This window comes from Leptodactylus fuscus, chromosome 2, assembly GCF_031893055.1.
Source record: "Leptodactylus fuscus isolate aLepFus1 chromosome 2, aLepFus1.hap2, whole genome shotgun sequence".
Classification (NCBI taxonomy): Eukaryota; Metazoa; Chordata; class Amphibia; order Anura; family Leptodactylidae; genus Leptodactylus; species Leptodactylus fuscus.
In genome coordinates this window covers 189,121,224-189,141,923 of record NC_134266.1, presented here as the reverse complement: position 1 = coordinate 189,141,923, position 20,700 = coordinate 189,121,224, and the positions used below count along the sequence as shown (strand labels likewise).

The 20,700-nt window shown below is 41.4% G+C and overlaps 1 protein-coding gene across 1 annotated transcript in view; it reads right to left on the bottom strand.

The window, feature by feature from the left end:
* ITGBL1 (integrin subunit beta like 1) overlaps nt 1-20,700 on the bottom strand; it is a 171,247-nt gene that overhangs the window by 135,760 nt on the left and 14,787 nt on the right. The window lies entirely within an intron of this gene.

Below are 20,700 nucleotides of genomic sequence, written 5' to 3'. Positions count from 1 at the left end.
TAGAATACACTCCCATACCTTTAAAGTTGCAGGCCGGCTCCTGCACGGCAAGGTCACAGGAGCCGACCTGTTCTGGTGACAGCCGGGAGCCAACTGAAGGCTCCCAGGCCTATCACTGCTATATTACTATTGCAGTTGGTCTATGACCAGCCATAATAGTAATGTAGAGAATCTCCCATAGATGGCAATACACTTCTATTGCCATCTATGGGACTTGCAATCAAATGATTGCAGGTTCAAGCCACCTAGGGGGAAGGGGCAGTAAAATAGTGAAAAAAAAAAGCTTTAAAAAAATAAAATAAATATAAGTTCTAAATCACCTCCCTTCCAGCGCCAAACCTCCCATGAGGCGACCTGAAGCGACCGCTTCAGGCAGCGCTATGTCAGGGCCCCAGGGAGGGTGGCATTTTTGGTTACCTAAGCCAGTCTAGGACAAGCTGCCCTGGACTGGCTTAGCACCAAGCGGTGGTTTGGGGAGTCCACTGGAGCAGTGCTGCTCCAGCAGCCTCCTCTCACGCTCAGGCAGAAAGCAGGTCGTCTCTGTGCCTGCTCTCTGCCGGCGAACGGTGCTAAGCCCCGGCCCCTGCACTTCACCACGCCCCCTCCGCTCTGCCCCCTCCTCCTGGGGAAGGGGGGGCGGCTTTCTGTAGTTCGCCTCGGGCGGCGAAAGGGGCAGGTTCGCCCCTGCTCCCTTCCCTAGAATACATATAAAAGAAGAAAATTACTGTGAAACACATACACATTAGAATCCCTAATGCCCACTCTACTGATATTTTTCAAACCGGCGTGGTTTTTTTCACTGTTTTGCCTCTGATTTAAATAAAAGGTGATCTAAGCAATAGACATTCCTCAAAATGGTAGAACTAAAAAGTACATCTGGCCCCGTAAAAATAAAATGCTCTATGGATCTCCTGTTGCAAAACTACAACTCCCATATATTAAATATTTTACCATTTTTTTGCTTCAAAATTTTTTTCCCCTATTTTCCTCCTCTAAAACCTAGATGCGTCTTATAGTCCGAAAAATACGGTAATAAGGTCTCATGCTCACGGCTAGCAGTTCAATATCCTTTTCACACAATTGTTTCTTAACTACAATATGTCCTGGATTATACCATCTCTCATTTAAAGATTTTAAAGATTCATTACAAATTCTTAGAGACTCAGAGCCCATTCTGAACAAGACAAAATTGTCTGCTCAAAATGATTAAACAGGGAAACTTAAATAGGGCTTTCAACTACCTCCACCCACTTCACTTTTTAACATCCTTAACTGGCACAGCTACACACATTTAGATTTTTTTTTCTCTAATTCACACCTTTCCAGAGAAATCAGTGCACTTCGTTTTGGTCTTCAACCAGAGCAGACAAGGGACTGTGATTCTGACCAATGAAACATCAAATTAGACTGTGTCAGAGCTCAGAATTACTCCCCCTTGTCTGATCTGACCCAAGACCACCCACTTGTGACAGTAGAGAGTCTAATTTGCATAATGGTCACCAAAAATAACTGCATTGATTGCTCAGGAACAGTAAGGGTAAGGCTGTATTCACACTGAGTAACGCTGGCATTTTTTGTGCTTATTTTTGCACATAGCGCCGCGTTAACGCCGTGTAGCACCGCGTTAACGCCGCGTGTACGCCGCGTTAACGCCGCGCTATTTTGCGGTGGCATTGCCCTGCGTTAACACGGCGTATACGTGGCGTTAACGCGGCGCTACGCGGCGTTAACGCGGCGCTATGTGCAAAAATAAGCACAAAAACCGCCAGCGTTACTCAGTGTGAATACAGCCTAAGAGAAAAAATTCAAACTGCACCCGAATTACTGAAGTAAAGTTTGTTAAAATACACGACCAGACACATTTTAGGGGATTTTTTTTTTTTAGAGTAATTGGTTTTACAGATGATGAGTTGAAAAATGGTTCCCCGCTCTACAGTAGTTTTATATAGGTGACACATAGTTTTGGATTGACAGACGTGTGGCTAGAAGTCATGGTGGATAATAGAGGTGTTTATTTTGTTTTGTCTTAAATATTTATTAATTTAGTTTTATTTTACACTTTGTGCCCAATATAAGGTCATAGATAGAGATGAGCTAGTAGTGAAATATTCGATATTCAATATTCGTTTCGAGTGGACCCTCAATATTCGACTATTCGACCAAATATCAAATCCCATTATAGTCTATGGGGAAAAAATGCTTGTTTCAGGGGAAACCACAATTCGACTAAGGAGAGTCACTAAGTCCACAATGACACCCCAGGAAATGATGCCAAGACCTCTGGAATGCAACTGGGACAGCAGGGGAAACATGCCTTGTTGCATCTAACACGCCTAAGTCCCAGGATTACCCTACTATCACAGCCTATCAATTAGACACTCCAAACTCAATATGGAAAGTGGAAAAATACTTGGAAACCTTCTTTCCTCTACATTATGTAGACAAGCAGATGGTCAAGTTCTAGATGGCAGGTACATTCCACTGAGGTGGCTGGTATCCATGTGGTGACGGGCTGGAGTATGGCTCCAGGATTTAGGAGTGGTTGCGAACCCAAGCCTAGGCTCCAGTCCTGATTTGTTGACTGACCAAGGTGGTCAGCTATTAAAGACCTGAGGTTGCCCATGGGAAGGGGGTGTGGTTGTCTCTTGTAGGAGAACCTGGTTAGGCACACTGCCTTATGTGTCTGGAGGAACAGCTTAAACAAATCCCCTGGTGTGTGGGTGAGAAAAACCTTGGAAATTTACTTTCTTGTACCTGAAGTAAGGACTGCTTATATTATTTGAATTTATCCTTTGTGCTGGAGCAAGCTATTTTGAGTTATCCGTTTTGCTGAAGAAAGCCAATTTGTTTTATTTACTGCTGGACTGTCTGAACTGTTACCAATAAACCTACACGTGTGAGCTGAACACCTTTGCCTCTGTCTGATTGTCCCAGCAACTTACCTTCTCTGAAGGTCCCGCATTTACAATTAGTATGGACAGAAACACAAATTTTAAGCTAAAGAAACATTAGCATGCACCCCTTTAAATCACGTTGCCCATTAAAACCACAGGCGGCGTAGGCAATGGGAAATCCAACAGCCCCCACCCTTAACTGTCATTGTTTATGTCCAAATTAAGTTAGAGGCCCTTAAGCTGAGCCATACAAACATTTACTTTTCAGGCCCTTGGGGTGAGCCCTCCCAAAATTAGTTTGAGCCTTGTAGCAGCAGAGTATTAGACCCTTGAAGTCAGTTGAGCCCTGCACCAGCAAAGTTTTAGGCCCTTGGGGTGAGTTGAGCCTTGCACCGGCAGAGTTTTAGGCCCTTGAGGTGAATTGAGCCTTTAACTAGCAGTGATTTTGGTCCTTGATGTGATTTGAGCCTTTCACCAGCAGAGTTTTAGTTCTTGGCCCTTTGGGTGAATTGAGCCTTTAACCAGCAGTGTTTTTGGCCCTTGGGGTGAATTGAGCCTTTAACCAGCAGACTTTTAGTCTTTAACCCTTGGGGTGAAGCATAAAAAAATAGTTTTCAGGCAATTGGGGTGAGCCTTAATAGGGTGGTTTTAAATGTCGTTTTTCAATGGTGGTGGTGGAGGAGGACGAGGAACTTGTGAGCTGGAACAGAAACATGGAACTGTGTCTCGTCATTAGCACTGAGGACGGGACATGCTGGTTGCGGGTCCACAACCACTAAATCACCAAGAGAGGCAGACTCTTGTGTAGTAACACGCCTGGAGGTAGTGGATGACTGGCTGGTGGAAATGCCGCTGGAAGCAATATCCGCTATCCACTGTAACATCAGTTCCTGGTGCTCAGGCCTCCTCAGCGTTGTACCCTGCACCCTGCTTGATGTTGTGGATGAGGGCACTGCTGGCTGCCCCTCTCCAGTAGCTATTGGATCCACAGTAGCTCGACTGCGGCCTGGAACCCCAGCTGCATTTCCACGCCCCCGTCCTCATCCCCTTGTGCTATCCTGATGCATTTACAGATGTATACAAATGTTTTTGTTTAAAGTATACACTTGGAGGGTAGATATATTGAGCGTATATCCACTACCCAATATACCGGATGCGAAGTATACAGCTTGCTTCTCAACCAATGGTACAAGTATATACTGTATACCACTGGTAGGGAATTTGAGCCCTAAAAAGGGTTTTTGTGAAATTTTGGAAGGTTGAGTGTATATACAGGAGGTGTATATAGTGTTGGCCAAAAGTATTGGCACCCCTGCAATTCTGTCAGATAATACTCATTTTCTTCCAGAAAATGATTGCAAGCACAAACTCTTTGGTATTAATATCTTTTATTTTGCTTGCAATGAAAAAACACAAAAGAGAATGGAAAAAAAAGTCAAGTCATTGATCATTTTACACAAAACTTCAAAAATGGGCCGGACAAAAGTATTGGCACCCTCAACCTAATACTTGGTACCAGAACCTTTAGACAAAATAACTGCGAACAACCGCTTCCGGTAACCATCAATGAGTTTCTTACAATGATCTGCTGGAATTTTAGACCATTCTTCTTTGGCAAACTGCTCCAGGTCCCCCCTGAGATGTGAAGGGTGCCTTCTCCAAACTGCCAATTTGAGATCTCTCCACAGGTGTTCTATGGGATTCAGGGCTGGACTCATTGCTGGCCACTTTAGAAGTCTCCAGTGCTTTCTCTCAAACCATTTTCTAGTGCTTTTTGAAGTGTGTTTTGGGTCATTGTCCTGCTGGAAGACCCATGACCTCTGAGGGAGACCCAGCTTTCTCACACTGGGCCCTACATTATGCTGTAAAATTTGTCGGTAATCTTCAGACTTCATAATGTTATGCACACGGTCAAGCAGTCCAGTGCCAGAGGCAGCAAAGCAACCCCAAAACATCAGGGAACCTCCGCCGTGTTTGACTGTAGGGACCATGTTCTTTTCTTTGAAGGCCTCTTTTTTTTTCCTGTAAACTCTATGTTGATGCCTTTTCGCAAAAAGCTCTACTTTTGTTTCATCTGACCAGAGAACATTCTTCCAAAACGTTTTTGGCTTTCTCAGGTAAGTTTTGGCAAACTCCAGCCTGGCTTTTTTATGTCTCTGGGTAAGAAGTGGGGTCTTCCTGGGTATCCTACCATACAGTCCCTTTTCATTCAGATGCCGACGGATAGTACGGGTTGACACTGTTGTACCCTCGGACTGCAGGGCAGCTCGAACTTGTTTGAATGTTAGTCAAGGTTCTTTATCCACCATCCGCACAATCTTGCGTTGAAATCTCTCGTCAATTTTTCTTTTCCGTCCACATCTAGGGAGGTTAGCCACAGTGCCATGGACTTTAAACTTCTTGATGACACTGCGCACGGTAGACACAAGAACATTCAGGTCTTTGGAGATGGACTTGTAGCCTTAAGATTGCTCATGCTTCCTCACAATTTTGCTTCTCCAGTCCTCAGACAGTTCTTTGGTCTTCTTTCTTTTCTCCATGCTCAATGTGGTACACACAAGGACACAGGACAGAGGTTGAGTCAACTTTAATCCATTTCAACTGGCTGCAAGTGTGATTTAATTATTGCCACCGCCTGTTAGGTGCCTCAGGTAAGTAACAGGTGCTGTTAATTACACAAATTAGAGAAGCATCACATGATTTTTTAAACAGTGCCAATACTTTTGTCCACCCCCTTTTTTATGTTTGGTGTGGAATTATATCCAATTTGGCTTTTTGACAATTCTTTTTGTGGTTTTCCATTGAAGACAAAATAAATGAAGATAATACCAGAGAATTTGTGACTGCAATTATTTTCTGGAAGAAAATGAGTATTATCTGACAGAATTGCAGGGGTGCCAATACTGTTGGCCAACACTGTATATACTCTTACTGCAGTTTAGCTCTGAAAAGAGCTGTTGATTTTCAGTTTTCCTGCCTAGCAGAAGCTAAAATCTCTCTGACCCTGATCACAATGCCTCTCCCTATCTCACCAAACCGCATCTGACACGAATATGGCTAACACTATTCTTATGAATCCGAGGTCACCTGATTTAGCCAGCCAATTACTTTTTCATATTTTTTTTTTGATGCCTACATTTTCTTGCTTCCTGTCCCACCTTCCCTGCATAGTTATTGTTGCCAAAACAGCGCCAGGGAATGTGGGAGGGGATTAGAATTTTTACTGCGTTTTACGCGTGGTATTCAATCGGAATCGAATATGTTGAATACCGTAATATTCAATCGAGTACCTAATCAAACGGTATTCGCTCATCTCTAGTCATAGGTATTTCATCTTTACACTGTTAGCTTTATTGCTGACTTCCACTGTAATTGGGGCTGACAAATTAGCCCTAGTTACAGGAGGAATACAGCATGCTGAGACACTGTAGGGTTGCTCTAATCTTCTAAGAATCAACAGCTCTTGCTTGAAATATCTCAGGTGGAATGATGGGAAGGCTAAGAATCCTATTAATATTATAAATGTGAAAGTTTGTGGGTTTGGATGTTTGCATGTTCGGATGTTTGTTCCTCAATCACGGAAAAACCGCTCGACCGATTTGGCTGAAATTTTCCACAAACATAGTTAATACACCCGATTAAACAGTAGGCTACTTTTCATCACAATAGCGCACATACGTTTGTGCCACGACCCCCACAAAACCCAAACTCACACCACCATCTCTGCAATCTCACACACTTTGGACCATAGCAAGCCACAAAATTCATATTGCCCTCTACAGCCTCGCCCCTAACCCCACACAATCACATATACATATACATTACCACTTTGCCCCTCACCTTAACGATACTCCAGGAGGTTCTCTTTAACGCTCCGGAGCAGCCATGTTTGCCGACCCCCACCGCTCTGACAATCTGCGACACCCCCCACCCATCTCAATACCCCTAGGCGGTCTAAAAAATGCAAAAAAAAATTTAAAAAAAAAAAATATAAAAAAAATAATAAAAAGGATTGAAAATTCAAATCACCCCCTTTTCCCTAGAACACATATAAAAGTACTTAAACTGTGAAACACATACATATTAGGTATCCCCACGTCCGAAATCGCCCGCTCTACAAAGCTATACAAATATTTTTCCTGTTCGGTAAACGCTGTAGTGGGAAAAATGGTCAAAAGTACCAAACCGCTGTTTTTTCACTGTTTTGATTCTGATAAAAATTTGAATAAAAAGTGATCAAAGCAATAACATTTCCCGAAAATGGTAGAACTACAAAGTACACCCGGTCACGCAAAAAAAGACGCCCTATACATCCCCGTACACGCACGTATAAAAAAGTTACGACTGTCGGAATATGGCGACTTTTCAAAAAAAAAATTTAAACAGTTTTGGATTTTTTCTAAGGGGTCAAAATGTAAATAAAACCATATAAATTTGGTATCCCCAGAATCGTAAGGAAACACAGAATACAGGGGACATGTCATTTTGGTTGCACAGTGAACGCCGTAAAACCAAAGCCCGTAAGAAAGTTGCAGAAATGCATTTTTTTTTCTTCAAATCCACCCCATTCTGAATTTTTTCCCTGCTTCCCAGTACATTATATAGAATAAATAATGGCGGCATCATGAAGAAAAATTTGTCCCAGGAAAAATTAAGACCTCATATGGCTCTGGGAGCGGAGAAATAAAAAAGTTATGGGGTTTAGAGGGAGGGGAGTCAAAAACGAAAATCAAAAAATGCCATCGGCGGGAACTTCAAATACTTCTGTCCCAAAGTCACTCTGTAAAGTTTCTCACAACACCGTATAGCAGCTCATATACAAATTAACTTCAACACAAAAGTCTCATGTATTGTCTGAATTACAGCAAAAACAAGATACAAAGTTACATTTCATATCCCATACCTTATACACAGTACGAAAACCTTACCCACGCCTGTATATACCCACTTCTACAATCACCGCAAACGAAGTCGCGGGTACCAGCTAGTAAAACATATAAGTGGAATTTTAACTAAACAATATTGGCAGAAAATTATGACATTGTGTGAATAACAGCTAAAAAAAATCGTAAAAATTAAAAAAGGTAAATGCTGTATTAGGCCTCACATTACCAGCCGCAGCCAAATATACTGCGGGAAAAACTGCAGCAGAAACGAATAGCAATTTTTCCTACAACATTTTTCACATAAACTTTCTGCTTCAATTATACCTATATGGAAAACGCCAGTGAAATTGCAGCATGCCTACTGTGGATATTTTTCTGCAATGTGTGGATGGGATTAAGCCAGAATCCCATCCACTTTGCAGATACTGTAAAATACCATGGCAAAATTGTGGCATTAGTGCTACGTGAGACCCAACCTTAACAGCCAGTTGGCGACCTGCAGCAGTGCTGATTGATGAGAAACATGTTGATCAGCAAACGTTCCATATCAGAAATCCAGCCATGATTTCTTTCTTTTGGCCAGATTATGCTTGTAGTTTTCCTGCCTGATAATTTGCACACAATAAGAAAATCATAGCCAGAACATAGAATGTTAGAAAGTTCCTTGGTTTTCATGGTCATATCCATTAGCAACTGATCAAGACAAAGCTGGAGACCACTTTTCAGAATTCCTCTACATGTGAGCAAGTGGTATGGAGTATCCCTCTGTTTGGACTCGAATCATAACGATCAAATAAATCATAAATAGATCATAAATCTATTATAAAAATGGGGAAAGTTAAATATATAGCTGCATGTATCATCCGGAAATGTAATCCCCTCCAGCTGTTATTTATCACATACCACTCTCCAGCCCTTTACTATACAGTCAGACACAGCATTCACCTTTATGTCCTTTCCCAATAGCAAAAGTTTTTGGGGGTTCCCCATTGTTTCTACCCACTCATATGGTGCTATAGCAGTATGATAAGGATTTTTTTTTTTTTTGTTAGTTATGCCTATTACTACTAAGAATTACCTAGTAGTTCACCAAATACGTTGTTCATCCGTGTGGCACTGAACACTTTGAGTTGGATCTATGAAAATACTTGCCAGGCTGGCAGGTTGATTTCCGAGTAAGTTCTGGTAGAGTTTTCAATCTATCCTCTGTGACGTGCAGAACTTCTCCTAGTAGCTTAATCCTGCCATGGAACTAGGGATCAAACAGTCTACTGATCAGTTCTGTCTGAGATTCAGCAGTTTCCAAAGCGACAGGTATTTAGACATCTGAAATGAAACCTGGTATCTCTTTTGTAAGACGTCTGTGCCATCATGGTATCCCTAATTAATATGAAATTCCTCCCCACCCTAGGGAGTTTAAAGAGGTTGTCCCATCACAAGGATCCTATCTATACTGCTTGTTAATGTGGATGTAAGACTTTTCCTAAATACATTGCTTCAGCAAAACTGCTTTTCGTCCACTATCTTACTTTATTCAATTCATTGTTGACACAGCCCTTGACTTATCTGCTCAAAAGTCAAGTGATGTATCTGCCTGCTGCCAGCCTGTGTATCTAGCTATTCCTGGGACTACATCACATGACCTTCCTGCTCTCAGATAGGGGAGAGGAGCTGCTTGCATTTCTTCTGTTCTCCCAGTTATCAGGCTAGCTAATTCAATTGTGTTCATTATGGCAGAGACAGGCAGTGTCTGTATGTAACACAGAATGGAGTTGCTGCTGCCTGTACTTCATAGTCCAATGTGGGTGGGCGGAGCTACACACAAATTTGGGGGCGGAGCTAAACGGCAGGTTGCATGTGAAACCCCGCCCACCAAATGATGCAAGAAACCAGGAAGAAAGAAGATTTTACAGGAGTGAAGACTGATGAGTATGTGAGGTGGGAATACCCCTTTATCATAGGTGTTGTTTAGAATGAATTTGGGGTCATGAAGTGTTATCAGGGCAGTTCTAGCCTAGGATTGGTATAAGTGACTGCTCGGTGCATCCATTCCATTATATGTGTACTTAGGCAATCTAAATCGTAATATCTCAAATCTAGCAAATTAAGACCGCTTAAAGATATGGGATACATTAGCTTGGTCGAGGATGTTCTAGCTTTTTTTTCCCCAACACAGGAATTTAGTGAAGCTGCTATTCAATGTGTTTAAGTAGAAAAGGGAGAATCTGTAGGGAGTAGATTGTAATACCAATGGTGCCTGCTATAGCTACAAATGAAGGGAAACCTAACATATAATCAGTACCCTTCTTATGGCCATCTGGTACCAAAAGTGTTAGTAGGGCATGGTCTGCAGTAAGAAATTAAACAATCTCTGAGCTCTCAGCACTTTGCAGCAGTTAGTCACTGAGAAATATATAGTTGATTCTGGACCAGGACTGACAGTGATGGGAATAGTGAGTGAATTCTGCATCATCTATCATCTGGAAGGCGATAATGCCTCCTTAGAAGACTTTACCAGGTTGAAGTCACCCGCAATGATTTTCATTTGGGATGTATCAAAAGCCAAAAGACTTCCAATAGCAAAATAGAATTCTTTAGATTTAGTGTTAGGGTCATATATATTATAGATGCTTTGCTCCCGCATTGGTGTATTAAGAGGTGTGCCATATATTCCTCTCTATCTACTGAGTAAAACTTTACTGGAGTCACTATTGGCAAAATAATTACTCCTATCAAAATAGTTACTCCTCCCTTCCATTCAGGGATCCCACTACCTCATCCTCCCAGACTCTCTCCATACTGAAGAAGTCTTTCTCAGCTAAATGTATCTGGAGGGGAGCCAGATCAGCCTGTACCTTCTTAAGGTAGTTAAACACCAGGGAGCATTTATGTGAGGATTGGAGGGGTCTAATAAATTAAATAATAAAAAAAATATAACCCCCGCCCCCCCCCCCCCCAAAAAAAAAAGAACTCAAAGTTTACCCCCTCCCCTTTCCCTAGAATACATAGAAAAGTTCCAAATTACTGTTAAACACATACACATTAGGTCAGTGGCATAAGTAGGAATGGCGGGGCCCCGTGGCGAACTTTTGACATGGCCCCCTCCCTTCCTGACCGACACCGAAGACCTCGACCGACTGACCCCCATTCCTGCAAACTCTATTATGCCCCATAGTGGCCCCTGTACACAGTATTATGCCCCATTGACTAGGGAAAGACATAACAGTGTATGCAGTGTTGTAACTAGGAATGGTGGGGTCCTGTGGCGAACTTTAGACATGTCCCCCCCCCCCCCCCGTCCAACACCGAATACCTCGACCGACCACTCCCCCCCCCCCCCCTGCATTCCTGCATGCACTATTATACTATTATACCCCATAGTTACCCCTGCACACAGTATTATGTCCCATAGTGGCCTCAGCACACAGTAATATTACCCCATAGTGGCTCTGTATCCATAATGATCTCAGCAATACAACTACACTATTATGTTATTTTTTTTCCTCATTGTTAGCAGCGTTAAAATAAGAATTTAGAAAACAATGCCATAATTGACACACACTTAAAAAAAAATGTTCTAAAAAGTATTCTGAAAAACAATAAAAGTTATTGGTCTTGGAAAGTGGCAACGCAAAGAAAAAAATGTTAGCGGAGAAAATAATTTTATTGTGGAAAAATATTAAAACTTCACAAAAGTATACAAATTTGATATTGATGTAATTGTCTCAACCCAAAGAATATATTTATCAGGTACAGTGAACAGCACAAATTTGACATAAAATTACAGCGGTGAAATTGTTCTCTTTTTCCATTCACTCCCAGAAAGAGTTAATAAATGTGTAGTCAATGAGATACATGTACCCAAAAATGACACCATTAAACACTACAACTTTTCCCGCAAAAAAACAATGCTCATATTATTACATTAACAGAATAAGGCAAAAGTGAACAATATGCAACGACTGAAAAACACAAAAAATGTCTTGGTCAATAAAATCAGAACTAAGGAGAATAAAAAGGGGTAGAACACAGATTGTGCTTATAGTGTAGATGAGTTTGCAATGAATGTTGGAAATAAAAATGTATAGAGAAATGGACCAGTTGGTCCCTCACCTTCAGGTGTTGTGAAAGAATCACAATGCCAATGGAAGCATAGTGGTTGAGGTGGCTGCAGAATATACAGACTGTTCACCGAGGACTAGGCGATAATGGAAGGAAGGAGGCCAGCGGTTGGGGATCGCTGGTCCACAGATTGAAGTGTTTCAAGCTCCACAAGCTCTTCTTAAGGTGCACAATTACTTGCCAGGTGACTGGCCACACATCTGACCTCACCTGGCAAGTAATTCTGTACCTGAAAAAGAGCTTGTGGAGCTCGAAACGTGTCGTGAAGTAAGTTTTTGTCCAATAAAGCTCATATATTTTACTCATCTTGTCAACACTCCAATCTGTGGACCAGAGAGCGCAGACGTCCATCTCTAACCGATGGCCTCCTTCTTTCTAAAATAGGACTAAGGCCAGGGCCCCAGGAGACAGAAACGCCACGATTTGCCCATGGAGAAAACGCTGTTTGAAAAATAGTTTCTTTTTACAGTAAAGGCAAAGTGGATGGGATTCTAGTGAATCCCATGCCCCACTCTGCGGTAATAACCGCAGTACAGACATGTCGCAATTTCCAAAACCGGTGCGGTTTTGAAAATCGCAGCATGTCAATTATAACTACGGAAATGCCAGCGGTTTCCCCATAAGTATAATTGTCACAGAGAGTACTCAGAGGAAAACTCAGCGAACTTTCAGTCTAAAGCGCTGCGGGAAGACCCATTATGCATTGCCGCCACAGTTTTTCCAGCAGCAATTTTTGCTGCGGAACATCCCGCGGGGCCTTAGCCTAAAAGGTTACTAAAAGGATAATATTCATACCTGTAAAATAACATGGGGGCATCCACTACATCTACAGGAAAGAAGATTTCACTATGTGCTTTTGTAAGAACAGGATACAGTGATGGTAGAATATTTACTCTATACTCTAATGCTATACTCTATAGTCTAATACTCTACTTCCTGGCGCCCTTAGTGGCTGCCTCGATACAGGGCTCCAAGCTGGGAGCAACCTTTATCTTTCCTTTCTCACTCTTTTTCTCTGTATCTTCAAGAATCCTGTAACCAAGCAAACTAGCACTATGAATTAGCAACTAATGTGTGTGTACACATGTGCCTGTTACCATCCCCCCAGGAGCTAAGGACAGTATGGACACCGTGCAGCATGGAGGAGAAACCTACATGGAAATGCGGACTTCTTCTTTCAAGGAGATGATTTTTGGCGTCTATTGCTGATATGTGAAGATGCCTACAGCTGACTGGTATTTCGTTCTATTACTGTGGACACGTGGGACTCTGTTACAACCTGGGAACCTACCATCACCCACCTACCCCAGGAGTTATGGAAGCTTGGCAAGAGAGCAGCAGCCTGTCTACCTGGATGGCTTCAGACCTCTCTGGGCAGTAGAACACAGTGGTAAGAAGAAAGGAGGAGGAGGGCTTGTGATGAAGGACATTTGGGGCATTTTTTGTGGTTAATGGACAATAGTGCTGATAGAAGATGCCAAACTATCAGCTGTGAGCAGGAGATCTCACTACGTACCAAAGAACTACCACATGTTATCATGATAGCTGCATATGTCCCTCACCTCTGCAAAAATGTTTTCTGCTTGTTATATCTACTTGCTGTGACCCCTCCTCGTGTCCTTCAACCACATTCGGCTGTATTATTAACATCAATCCGCACAGAGAACTAAATGATCCTGCAGTGTGTCTTTGTTTCTTTCTTTTTTAGTTGCTATGATTCCTAGGATTTCTCTATTTGCCATGAGCTTGTATGTGTTTCTCTCATGTTATATACTACTGTACCATCTATGAAACTGTATCACTGAAATTTCCCCATTGTGGGACTATTAAAGGATTATCTTATCTTATCTCTTATTCTACCATCATGCATTTATCTCATTATTACTACAATATGACCTTATTACAATGAAGTGTAACACCTGAATTATAAAATAGGATCACACTGATGACAAAAAGTGTTAGAGACAGTTGGGCCCCTCTTATCTTAAACTGCACAGTGACTGCAGCACATGAAACATATCATGCTCACATTCATAAGTGCAAATACACATAAATTTGGGCCAATACCATTGACATATAAAATATAATATTGTGTAATATACAGTATATTTGGAATGATCGATTGTTTGTATTGTAATGTTCTGTATATTATGTTAATGCAAAAACAATTATAACAAAATAAAGCATTACTATTATTCACTTTTAAATATTTGACTTAGAATCTACTTTTTCCTAGTAAAATGTTCCAGGCCCTTGGCTGCATTGCTTAGCATTTATTCCTTTCCTAACGGAATTCCTTTTACATTGAAGCTGATCTAATTGTGGTTTTTGGCTTATGAAAATGACACGTTGGTGTGAAAGTACTTAGAGGTTTCAGTCTACATGCCTAAGTCTCCCTTCCTCCACACCCCTGAAAAAAAGGAGCAATGAATTCTTTCCATATAGTATATAAATCCACCCTCTGGAATTGCTAAAATAGCTGCCACACTAAATACTAAAAAAATTTCAACTTAGGCTGTATTCACACAGAGTAACGCCAGGCGTTTTTTGTGTGTTTTTTGCACATAGCGCTGCGTTAATGCCGCGTATACGTGGCATTGACCGGCGTTAACGCGGCGCAACACACAAACGCCTAGCGTTACTCTGTGTGAATACAGCCTTAGGGCTTTTAAGGTAAGTCTTTGCATTTATCAACAACACTACATTTATAACAAAATCCAAAACACACCATTCCAAGGGGATACATTAGGTTTAGAGATGAGCGAGTAGTACCCGATCGAGTAGGTATTTGATCGAATACTACGGTATTTGAAATACTCGTACTCGATCGAGTACCACTCGCTATTCGAATGTAAAAGTTCGATGCAGAACCAGCATTGATTGGCCAAATGCTATACAGTCAGCCAATCAACGCTGGTTCTTCTCCTACCTTTAGAAGTCTTCTCCGTGCAGCTTCCCCGTGGCATCTTCCGGCTCTGAATTCACTCTGCCAGGCATCGGGCCTGGGTAGAACCAACTGCGCATGTCCGCTTGTAGTGCAGGCATGCGCAGTCGGCTCTGCCCAGGCCCGATGCCTGGCAGAATGAATTCAGAGCCGGAAGATGCCACGGGGAAGCTGCATGGAGAAGACTTCTCGGAGGATCCAGCCCGACCCTCATTCGTGGACTTGGTAAGTATAATTTGATCGAACGTTGCCTACCCCTGAAACGAGCATTTTCCCCCCCATAGACTATAATAGGGTTCGATATTCGATTCGAGTAGTCGAATATTGAGGGGCTACTCGAAACGAATATTGAATCTCGAACATTTTACTGTTCGCTCATCTCTAATTAGGTTTAAATGAATATCCATACAGAACAGGGAAAGTGTAGGGGCCACTATGGACCCTTCCTGATACAATGCTACTCCCACCCAGATATTGTATAGGCATTTTCTTATTAATTTGGCAACCAATAATATCCGATTAGCATTGGGCCTCCTCTAGTCAGAAATTTTAGATCTTATAAAGCCCCTAAGTCCAGTTTAAAGTTCAACCTAACTAGCAAGCTGCTGAGATGTGTTGCCAGTCAGTGTACAAGTACAGAGATTTGAATAAATATTAAATGTACAGTAAAGAGAACACAGCTATATACAAGTACATAATATGGATAAATGTATTGCGACACTTGAACATTAAACCTTCAGAAGCTTTCATGACATCCCAGTTTAAACCCATAGCCAAAATAGCTGTCATTCTTCAGGAAGGACTTTTTGGAGGATTTTGGAGTGTATCTGGGGAAGTTTTGACCATTCTTCTAGAAGAGCGCTTTTGAAATAAGACATTCCTTTTCATCCTGGCTTCCAATCTCCATTCTAGTTCATCCCATATGTGTTTGAAGGTGTGTAGGTCATATTATTTCCTAAATTTACGATGTCTCTGGGTCTTTGAAAAATAATCATCACACAGACACCATTTGTGTGCTCTTTGTGATTTTATCAGATCCATATGCAGCAACTTATTGGAGGCAAACCAAAGTAGTAGTTGTTGTGAACGGTAGCCAAAACACTCAATTGTCTGCCTCACTGAACCAAGTGATGGTGGTCGGAAGGGCCCTTGACGGTAGGTCCAGGAGTTGACTCAGAAGACAATGATTGAAGTACAGTGTGAATTTTACTGAAGATGATGTCAGGCATGGCTACTCTCTCTCTCTCTCTCTCTATATATATATATATGATATAGTATATATATATATATATATATATATATATATAGTGTCAGATAACTCCAACTCTCTCTATATATATATATTTATATATATAGAGAGAGAGAAAGTGAGAGGTATAAACAGCTATACTCAGCGTGACCTTCCTTTGTATCATTACATGGTCGGTCACTTTGAGACTGACTTGCTGTGTCCTTTCTAAGAATTGCCATTTTCTATAATACCACTCAGAATGAGTCGAATTATCAATGAAAGAAATTTCACAAACTGACTTGTTGAAGTGGTGTAGTTAACCAGGTCAAATGTGCAGGAACTTTTGAAGAACAAAAAACAGACTTCTGTTTGCAGCGCCAAAGTGATGCCAGAAGTGATAGACTGAAAGCAGAACTTCTCAGGCAGCAACGAGAAGTGAAGTGGAATAATGGGCTGAAAGGTGATGGAAAAAGCTAATCCAGTGGATGTATTTTATTAAAAATAATACTTTATACAGCGCCAATTACACATTTCAGGTTCAAACAAGTTCTCCATTTGTCAGATCCTCTCACGAACTTAAATATAGACAGCCTCACTTTAAGAACATGAGAACCTAGGAAGTGGAGTTCAAAGATTGTATTTGCACATAGCCACACTGCCCAGATGCTGGTAATTTACTTGGCAGATAAGTCTCTTGGCATTGGTTTAACGGTTGGCATACTGGGTGCCCCCGTAAGAAGTGAAAGAATTGGCCTGAACATTGTCTGGGTGCTGCATTTACTCACAGTACATAGATCTGCCATTTGGCATTACCAGATGTACCATGCATAAGGTGATAACAAAGACCCTTTTCAAAATGGTGGACATCATTAACTTTATGAGTGCACACCATAGACCATAGCTTGGGAACATACCCTACAGTACATTCTGGAGGGTCAGAAAGAATTGCACATGCACACAAGACTTTGAAACCCAAGCCACAATGTTCTCTAAGAGGTTTATGGAAAAACATTATCCAAAAACATGTACAACTAGGGCCTACAAGAGACTCTGTACAATCATCCAAGAAAATCTCCAAAATCCCCTCCAGAGGACAAATTTATTCCAGCACGCTCATTATAGTTGTCATTTTATTACACAATAAAATCTGGTCCATTCGCAAATTAAATATTTACAAAACTTTTCAGCCAAACCCAAGATGGCTTTTAGGAATATTGGCTCTGAGTCACTTAAATAACACTCACGCTAAAACCAAGATGACCCACAACTTCCTCAAAAAAACACCCTGGGTCTATAGATGTGGATCATCAAAATGTCTTTGCTGCCACAAGATCTATCAAAGTTTCTACAATTCTATAAGTAAAACCACAGGGAATATCTTTCCAATGAAAAACAGATTGGACTGCTCTTTGAGTTACGAAATGTATCCAGTATAATGGGAAAAGAAAACAAACTCTGACCAAGATTAACCCTTTAAGGTTGCAGGGTAGTTTGTTGATGGGGGGAATCCAAGTGGTAATGGTGGGACAATCTTGCCCCCAATAGCTGTGATCGCTATTGATCATGGTATTTGAGGGGTTAATCCGCCAGAGTCTGAGTATTTTCCAACTCCGGCATGTACATAGTCTTGGGCCTTAGCTCGGTAATACAACAGAGTACCAGAAGTAATGCTGCAGACACAGCTCCTGTGCCCACAGCATTGCAGAGCCCTAATATTAAGGAGCTCAGTATGCCGCATGATGGTAAGGGGTAAACAGACTCAACATGAGTAAATGATACCTGGTTTCTACTGGTAACTAAGCCAGATCTAGCTTTCGACCATTTTAATAAATCTGCTACAATGTGTCCAGACATCTGACCCTTAAACTTAATAAAGACTTCACTAGTGTGAAAGTTACCTAAGATCGAACACATTCCCATCTCAGGCACCAACTGCTTCCAGAATCAGGAAATTTGGTCATTACAATTCCAGTGTCTGACCCACAAAAGTCTGGATGAGGCCCTCAAAACAAAGCATTGGCGAAATGCATCAAAACCACTTCCAACCTTATGGAGTTGGATTGTTGAAGTGGTTTAGCTTGTCTTACCAATTTAGTATGTTGAAGCAAATTGATTCTGGTGTTTCAAGATCTTTCAACCTCTGATATCCCAGGATAAGAAATATGAAGCTATCGGCTATGGGACTTTTATGTAGCACACTCCATTTAACTGTGGATAGAGGAGACTGAGCAGTCATGTGTGCAGGAAGCCTCCCTATTCATCACTGTCTCCTTTGGGTACAAGGTCAATCTGGCAACACCATAACTATCCAGCTCAGCTGTTCTTATTGGTGAACAGTGCCCCACTGGAAACTGCATTTGGAGAAGACACACAAGAAGGTGCGGCTGAAGGGCATACATCATAGTGTTATAGCTTTATAGCATCCTATTACAGTACCACACTAGAATTCAGCAATCTCTTGAGAATGACGTACTCTTTCACAAATGTTTGCAAAGGCAGACTGCATGGCTCGGTGCTGGATTTTATATACCTGTGACAATTGGACTGAATGAAATGCCTGAATTCAAAGATTAAGAAATGTCCCAATACTTTTGTCCATATAGTGCATGTAGCCTGCACCAGGGAGAGAAGGAATAGTGAGGTTAGGTACACATCTGCAGCAGAGTCTCCATAGGAAAAATGGTGGAGAGAAAAATCCTGCATGGAAGACTGTTCTCTCCGCCAGTTTCAGTATAAAAACTTCTGTTTAAGCAGACGGGCTGACGTTGTTCGGGTCTAGCCTCAGCTATCATCATCCTATGTAGAACACACTGAAGCAACTCTCATTGAGAGGGATGCCATGGAAAAAATTAAGAAACAGTTTTTCAGCAAAAGACATATGACGTCATGAGCGAGTATATTCAATCGAATACCTCCGCAACATAGTTCTTGCTGTAAAAAAGTGCCAGGGAAGGTGGGAGGGGCAGTAAAAATTTGTTGCCCCTCCCACCTTCCCTTGCATTTTTTTTACGCCAAGAACTATACGGAAGAGGTATTCAATCGAATACTACTCGCTCATCTCTACTTTATCTATGACATCTCAGGACTTCTTCCTGAGGTCGCTAATTGGCTTTAGCTTTCATGTGACCACCAATCAGTCGCTTCAGCAGAAGGGATCCGGGACGTCAGAGCCGGCAAGCAGCTTCATTTTGAGAAGACAACTCAGCAGGACTGTACTGTGCTGGGAGGACACCGAAGCACCGGGGACAGGTGAGTACGATTTTTTTTTTATTTTTTTTACCTCACCCGGCTTATTTAAAAAAAAAAAAAATTGCCCAGACAAACTCTTCTCCTGCACATTATAAAAAAGTGTAAATGACAGAACTTTGTAAAAGCACACTTTGCACTAGATGTTATCCCACATACGTGTCCTGCACCTTTGAGGAGTGAGTTACTCTATACAGAAAATCAAGTGCATTTAAATTGGTTTGTATCATGGAGAACAGGAGTCAGCGACATGAGACATATTTCAGTGGCATGGCAGCCCAGCAGCTTTAATTGAACCAAACGCATTTTTTTTTTTTTTTTAAAATGCTATTATTATACTCTGAGGTCTCTTCAGACATTATCTGGTTAAGGGACAGGTCTAAAAGTGCCTTAATGACCAGGCCTCATTTTTCAAAACTGACATATGTCACTTTATATGGCAATAACTTTGAGACGCTATAACTTAAGTGATTTTGAGATTGTTTTTTCATGACACATTGCACTTCATGTAAGTAATAAACATTGATAAAAAAATTTGTATCTACTTCTAAAAAATTTGTAAAAAAAAAAATCACAATTTTCTAAATGTGAAATGCTCTGCTTTTCAGACAAATTATTATCCCACTCAAATACATGATTTTACGACCGGCAGTCGTCAAGTAGTTAAACTATGTGGAGGGGCCGCAATGGAACATTATACCATTTGGAGGGGCCACTGTGGATCATTACACTGTGTGGAAGGGCCAATACGGCACATTACCTTGAGTGATGGTATGTTTTTGTACAAAAACACAGCAGTTTTCCAATAAAAATGCATGCATTTGTGTGTAAAAATGCACCATGTGAATGCAGCTTTACATCAAAGTGAAAGTACCAGTGGCCTAGGACTGGATACAGATACATAGTGTGTCACCATTCTAAGGGAGCTGCCATACGGTGCTCCTGGACATATACATTTACCACCAATAGGGGGCTGCACATGTATTTTCATTGCTTCTAATGGGAAAGTTCAGGTGCATCCCGGGAAATAGCAGTAAACACATGTATCCTAAAGCATCTTGTGATATCACTTCTGTGTTATGGTTTGTGGTATATGACTTTAGTATAGGGGTCGTCAGCCTAACAATTATTGCTCGGCACTCCAAGTACATCATCTTTGATTTTTTTCAATTCATATTGGCATGCCATACTAAAGGTTGTAAACCAGCCACATACCATGTCACTTTCCATGTTTGGCCATTTTTTAAATGAATAAAGCATTTTTATTTTTAATAGCAGGACACCATAGATCTTGAAGATTTGTGTAACAGCAAACAGCATTGCTTCCATCTGCATTCATTTACAAAATTGTGCCTATCTCCTAGATGGCTGCATCTT